The 6,058-nt window shown below is 35.2% G+C and overlaps 1 long non-coding RNA gene across 2 annotated transcripts in view; it reads left to right on the top strand.

The window, feature by feature from the left end:
- Positions 1 to 5,042, top strand: part of LOC137637187 (uncharacterized) — a 43,231-nt gene extending 38,189 nt beyond the window's left edge. For both annotated transcript variants that reach the window (XR_011043438.1, XR_011043439.1), the window contains exon 4: positions 4,856 to 5,042. This is a non-coding gene — a long non-coding RNA (uncharacterized lncRNA). The remainder of the gene's footprint in view (positions 1 to 4,855) is intronic.
- The last annotated feature ends 1,016 nt before the right edge of the window (positions 5,043 to 6,058 follow it).

Below are 6,058 nucleotides of genomic sequence, written 5' to 3' on the forward strand. Positions count from 1 at the left end.
TAGTTATGGTTGTGAGGTATATTCTTCAGCCACCCCAAGCCGGTTAAAAAAAATTAGATTCAATACATCATGCTAGCATTAGATTGTCCACAGGAGCCTTCAGAACCTCCCCTATCTCAAGTCTCCTTGTTGATACTGGGGAGTTGCCTCTGGACCTTTACCGAATGTCCTCTATTATTCGGTATTGGTTTAGATTGCAAAGACTCCCCAATTCTTCAGCCTTTCAGACTGCAAGCCTTGTAAGGCACTCAACCTACTTTGAGTTGCACCCAAAATCTCCTCAACCTTTTGGGTTTCGGGTTAACCAATTATTAAACAATCTGGATATAATTAGAAATAAGGTGCTTCCATTCAAGGTATCATCAACGCCTCCATGGAAATTACCTGACATATCTTTTTGTAGATACTTTATTGGAGTTAAGAAGAATATGTCAGACCTAGAAGCCAGGTCTCTTTTTTATGGAACATGTCGAAGAACATAGGGGATTGACTTTTATATATACTGATGGCTCCAAATCTGATGCTGGCGTTGGATTTGGAGTACATAGTAATGATTTTAATTGTAGAGGTGCACTTCCTCTAACAGCTTCCATATTTACTGCCGAACTTTATGGCATATTAACCGCTATTGAGAAAATAGCTTTGGAAAAGGAGGGCAATTTTACAATTTTTAGTGATGCAAGGAGTGTTCTTCAAGCTTTAGAAGTTTTTAATTCTAGTAACCCTCTAGTTTTAAAGATTTTAGAATGGCTTTTTATTATTGGACGGAAAGGTATAACTGTTCGATTTTGTTGGGTTCCAGCACATGTAGGTGTGTCTGGGAATGAGAAGGCAGATTTACTGGCGAAGAATGCGGCATCCGAGTTGCTACCAAGGAGGTATCTCATTCCATGTAACGATCTCCTACCTTACATCAAGAAATTGGTTTGTGATAAATGGCAACAGCACTGGGACAGTCAAGATGGCAATAAAATGAGGGAAGTAACAAATATCATATCACCTTGGAGGTATAACATGATTCCCCGAAAATGGGAGACGACTCTTTGTCTCCGTATTGGTCACACACGGTTAACACACGAGTTTCTGCTGAAGGACCAACACCAACCGTATTGCGAGGACTGCTTAGTACCTTTAACAGTGAGGCATTTGTTGACCGAATGCCTTAATTTTACTAACTTAAGAAATAGATATCTGTTTGAGGCTCGAGGTGAGGATGGCAGGTTTATCCTTGCCAAGATTCTGGGACATGATGTGTCTTACTATGCGAGCGGAATTTTTAGATTTATTTCAGAAGCAGGTCTTCTGAAAACTATTTAACTATTGTAATGACTTCTTAATTCTTATGGTTTTAATCGAATTCTCTTTTAATTTTCATATACAGTAAATGGTATCGGCGTCAATGACCTTAGATGTCAGGATGCCAGAAAACTTTCAATCAATCAATCAATCAATCAACAAGCAAAACTACAATTGTCCATTTCTGTCGTATACGGGGAGTACATCCAGACCCGGATATATACATCAAAGGTCAACGGATCCCATATGCAAGTGAAGCAAAATTTTTAGGGTTGATATTTGATTGTAGGATTACATGGGTTTCTCACCTAAAAGCATTAAAAGCTAAATGTGTTGAAGCTATGAATCTTTTAAAAGTCTTGTCCCATACATCATGGGGGGCAGACCGCAATACAAATCTAAAATTATACAAGGCCTTGATATTTTCCAAAATTAGTTATGGTTGTGAGGTATATTCTTCAGCCACCCCAAGCCGGTTAAAAAAAATTAGATTCAATACATCATGCTAGCATTAGATTGTCCACAGGAGCCTTCAGAACCTCCCCTATCTCAAGTCTCCTTGTTGATGGCTGGGGAGTTGCCTCTGGACCCTTTACCGAATGTCCTCTATTATTCGGGTATTGGTTTAGATTGCAAAGACTCCCCAATTCTTCAGCCTTTCAGACTGCAAGCCTTGTAAGGCACTCAACCTACTTTGAGTTGCACCCAAAATCTCCTCAACCTTTTGGGGTTTCGGGTTAACCATTATTAAACAATCTGGATATAATTAGAAATAAGGTGCTTCCATTCAAGGTATCATCAACGCCTCCATGGAAATTACCTGACATATCTTTTTGTAGATACTTTATTGGAGTTAAGAAGAAATATGTCAGACCTAGAAGCCAGGTCTCTTTTTATGGAACATGTCGAAGAACATAGGGGATCGACTTTTATATATACTGACCGGCTCCAAATCTGATGCTGGCGTTGGATTTGGAGTACATAGTAATGATTTTAATTGTAGAGGTGCACTTCCTCTTACAGCTTCCATATTTACTGCCGAACTGTATGGCATATTAACCGCTATTGAGAAAATAGCTTTGGAAAAGGAGGGTAATTTTACAATTTTTAGTGATGCAAGGAGTGTTCTTCAAGCTCTAGAAGTTTTTAATTCTAGTAACCCTCTAGTTTTAAAGATTTTAGAATGGCTTTTTATTATTGGACGGAAAGGTATAACTGTTCGATTTTGTTGGGTTCCAGCACATGTAGGTGTGTCTGGGGAATGAGGAAGGCAGATTTACTGGCGAAGAATGCGGCATCCGAGTTGCTACCAAGGAGGTATCCCATTCCATGTAACGATCTCCTATCTTACATCAAGAAATTGGTTTGTGATAAATGGCAACAGCACTGGGACAGTCAAGATGGCAATAAAATGAGGGAAGTAACAAATATCATATCACCTTGGAGGTATAACATGATTCCCCGAAAATGGGAGACGACTCTTTGTCGTCTCCGTATTGGTCACACACGGTTGACACACGAGTTTCTGCTGAAGGGCCAACACCAACCGTTATTGCGAGGACTGCTTAGTAGCCTACCTTTAACAGTGAGGCATTTGTTGACCGAATGGGCCTAATTTTACTAACTTAAGAAATAGATATCTGTTTGAGGCTCGAGGTGAGGATGGCAGGTTTATCCTTGCCAAGATTCTTGGACATGATGTGTCTTACTATGCGAGCGGAATTTTTAGATTTATTTCAGAAGCAGGTCTTCTGAAAACTATTTAACTATTGTAATGACTTCTTAATTTTTATGGTTTTAATCGAATTCTCTTTTAATTTCATATACAGTAAATGGTATCGGCGTCAATGACCTTAGATGTCAGGATGCCAGAAAACTTTCTATCAATCAATCAATCAATCAATTAAGTGTGGAAAAACAATTTCATTTATTTCATAATAGCCAAAATTAGTTCTATCATCCTGGAAACTTTATGAGAGTACTTATTTTTTTGTTTGTTTTAAGCCTTGCAAGCATTTTAAGGCAAAGCAGATAATGTAACACCATATTTTTTTCTCAATTTTTTTGTGTATATAAGCAAGATGAAAATTATATCGCTTTCTTTATTTAAACATAGTTATCTATTTGTGTTGCAAATCATTTAAAATTAACATTGGGGTCTATTTTAATGTTAACTGGTGGCTAATTACAAATTTATCTATTATTTTTATTTTTTAACAAATATTTTGTTCGAGGGCCTCCTTTCTTTTTGAAGCTTCATTTCACCAACTTATATTGTGATGAAAAAACTGTGTTTCGGAGAGAAGGTGGTTCAATTATTGTACTTTATAGTGATCACTTCAAATTTAGGTTATTTCACTAAAAAAAATTTTATGAATTAAAAGAAAAAAAAAAACTATGGTTTCGTCCAGAACTCGCCCTATACTACGAATATGTTTTTATATGATTATGTATATACGTATCAACATTAATGTTTCCCAATGTACATTGCATTTTAGTTTTTTATTGGTCATTTATACATAATATTATGGACATTTAATAAAAATAATAATCATTTTGGTTGAATTTATATTTTACCATATGAATGGAGATTGAACAAACCTACACCATGAAATTATGCCAGCCAGAAATGAAAAATTGTAATGTCTTTCATGTATGAGTAATATAATGTAGCATACATTTAGTTAAATATTATAATAAAGTAATAATTATAATAAGATATAGTATTTGTAGTATTAAAATAAATGCATTTTACCATATCACGATGAATTAAGTCATAATAATATACTGAAAACCATCACAATACACAAAAATGACCCAAGAAATGCCAGCATCTGTATTATCATTTCATATTCCGTATTGTATTTCCACATAATGAGACCTAAAACAAATAAAAAATATAACTAAAATTTATATATAACTCTTTAAACAAGTATTAAAAACTCTCATATAGCGTAAATAAGTATTTAAAAATGAAAAATAAATTTAGTAACTGGAACCTTTTTAACTTTTCTTCCAGGTTTTGGATCCCGAGAAAAATGTAAACAAACATTTGAAGGAATGAAGAGCCAAGACTCGTTATTCGTCTTATATATATGAAATTAAAGGTAAATTATGAATAATTTTGTACTCATATGATATAATAGAATAATATGGCTTAATAATTAAAATAATGACCCCCAAAAATATATATTAGGCTTAAAAAATGTCTTTTTTAGGCTTAGCATCGCTGGTAAAGAAGTATGTTTCTACGGTCATGTGTACCCTAGGATTGTCTGTAGATTAGGGCAGGGTTTTTACGTGTTTTGTTTGTTGTTTTAGTTGTTTTTATTGTTTTTTTTTATCATTTTGGACAATATTTTAGCCTGTGGGAGGATAGATCCAGGACTATTGGCCCTAGACAACCCTGGCCATATTGAGACTTGTCCCAGGAGGATGCCTCTATGGTCATGTGTACCCTAGGATTGTCTGTGTAGATTAAGGCATTGTTTTACTTGTTTTGTTTGTTGTTTTAGTTGTTTTTATTGGTTTTTTTTTATCATTTTGGACAATATTTTAGCCTGTGGGAGGATGGATCCAGGACTATTGGCCCTAGACAACCCTGGCCATATTGAGGCAACTTGTCCTGAAGTATGTTTCTTCGGTCATGTGTACCCTAGGATTGTCTGTGTAGATTAGGGCATTGTTTTACTTGTTTTTTATGATATTTTGATTATATTTATTGTTTTTAATCATTTGGAACAATATTCTAGCCATATTTATATTTATTTACACTTAAAGATTAAAATCGGAATAATTTATAAATGAAAAAGGTGAATATCAATATACAGAAATAAAAGGCGTCTGTTAACACTGACTGTACTGTTAATTCAAATAGCCTCTACAGGGCTGTTAATTCTCTATATGATTTCCAGTATTATAAAAAAAGGTATAGATAATAACAGTTTAAAATTTGATGTTTTTTGTCAATATATCGTTCTTTTATTCTACTTAATAGAATGCAAAAATTTACAAATTTTTTGTCCAAAAAAAAAAAAAAAAAAAAAAAAGCTTTAATTCTTTTATCTTTGTTTCAGCTGGGGTGTGTGTATAATAACGGCCACCTGTAAAATGAAGACTTAAGTATACTGTAATGTAAGGGGGGTCGCAGGGGGGGCATCAGCCCCCTATTAGGTAAGTGGTAAGCACACGTCTCGTAGGTTAGGTTAGGGGGGGGGTGAAGTTTAGTTTAGTGGGTGTCCATATTTTATGCTCACTGAAGGAACTGGCCGTTGTTTGTACAAAGGCTCCAATACAATATTCCTAATAAATAAATAAGAAGAGTTATTGGTATATTTTCAAGTAATTTATGTTTCTGATGGAAATGTAAAGGGAAAAACCAATATTTTAGAGGTTTTATGATTGTGGGAATTGTTTTGAAATGGAAACAACGCTAGGGCACCTCCTAACCTAAGGTTTCCATCGTGACCCTACGAGCTGATCCTTGCTTACTTCCCAACCCGTGGGAAGTGTATCACACCCGTGTAGGCCACCGTACCCTTAGCTTACCCTAAGACTAAATCTCAACCTAGTGTTTGCTTCTCAAAGCTTAACTCCTGAAACTGGTTTTGTTCCTGTGCAAAATACAAACCGTCCGCTCTTTACTTTGGAGTATTATTTCGGCGATGCTGAGCAGCAAACTATCGTCCTATTGAATTGACATCTTGTTTATGTAAAATCATGGAGAAGATGGTCAATGCAAGGCTGATATGGTACCTTGAAA

The sequence above is a fragment of the Palaemon carinicauda genome, unplaced genomic scaffold, assembly GCF_036898095.1.
Source record: "Palaemon carinicauda isolate YSFRI2023 unplaced genomic scaffold, ASM3689809v2 scaffold570, whole genome shotgun sequence".
In the NCBI taxonomy this organism is placed as follows: Eukaryota; Metazoa; Arthropoda; class Malacostraca; order Decapoda; family Palaemonidae; genus Palaemon; species Palaemon carinicauda.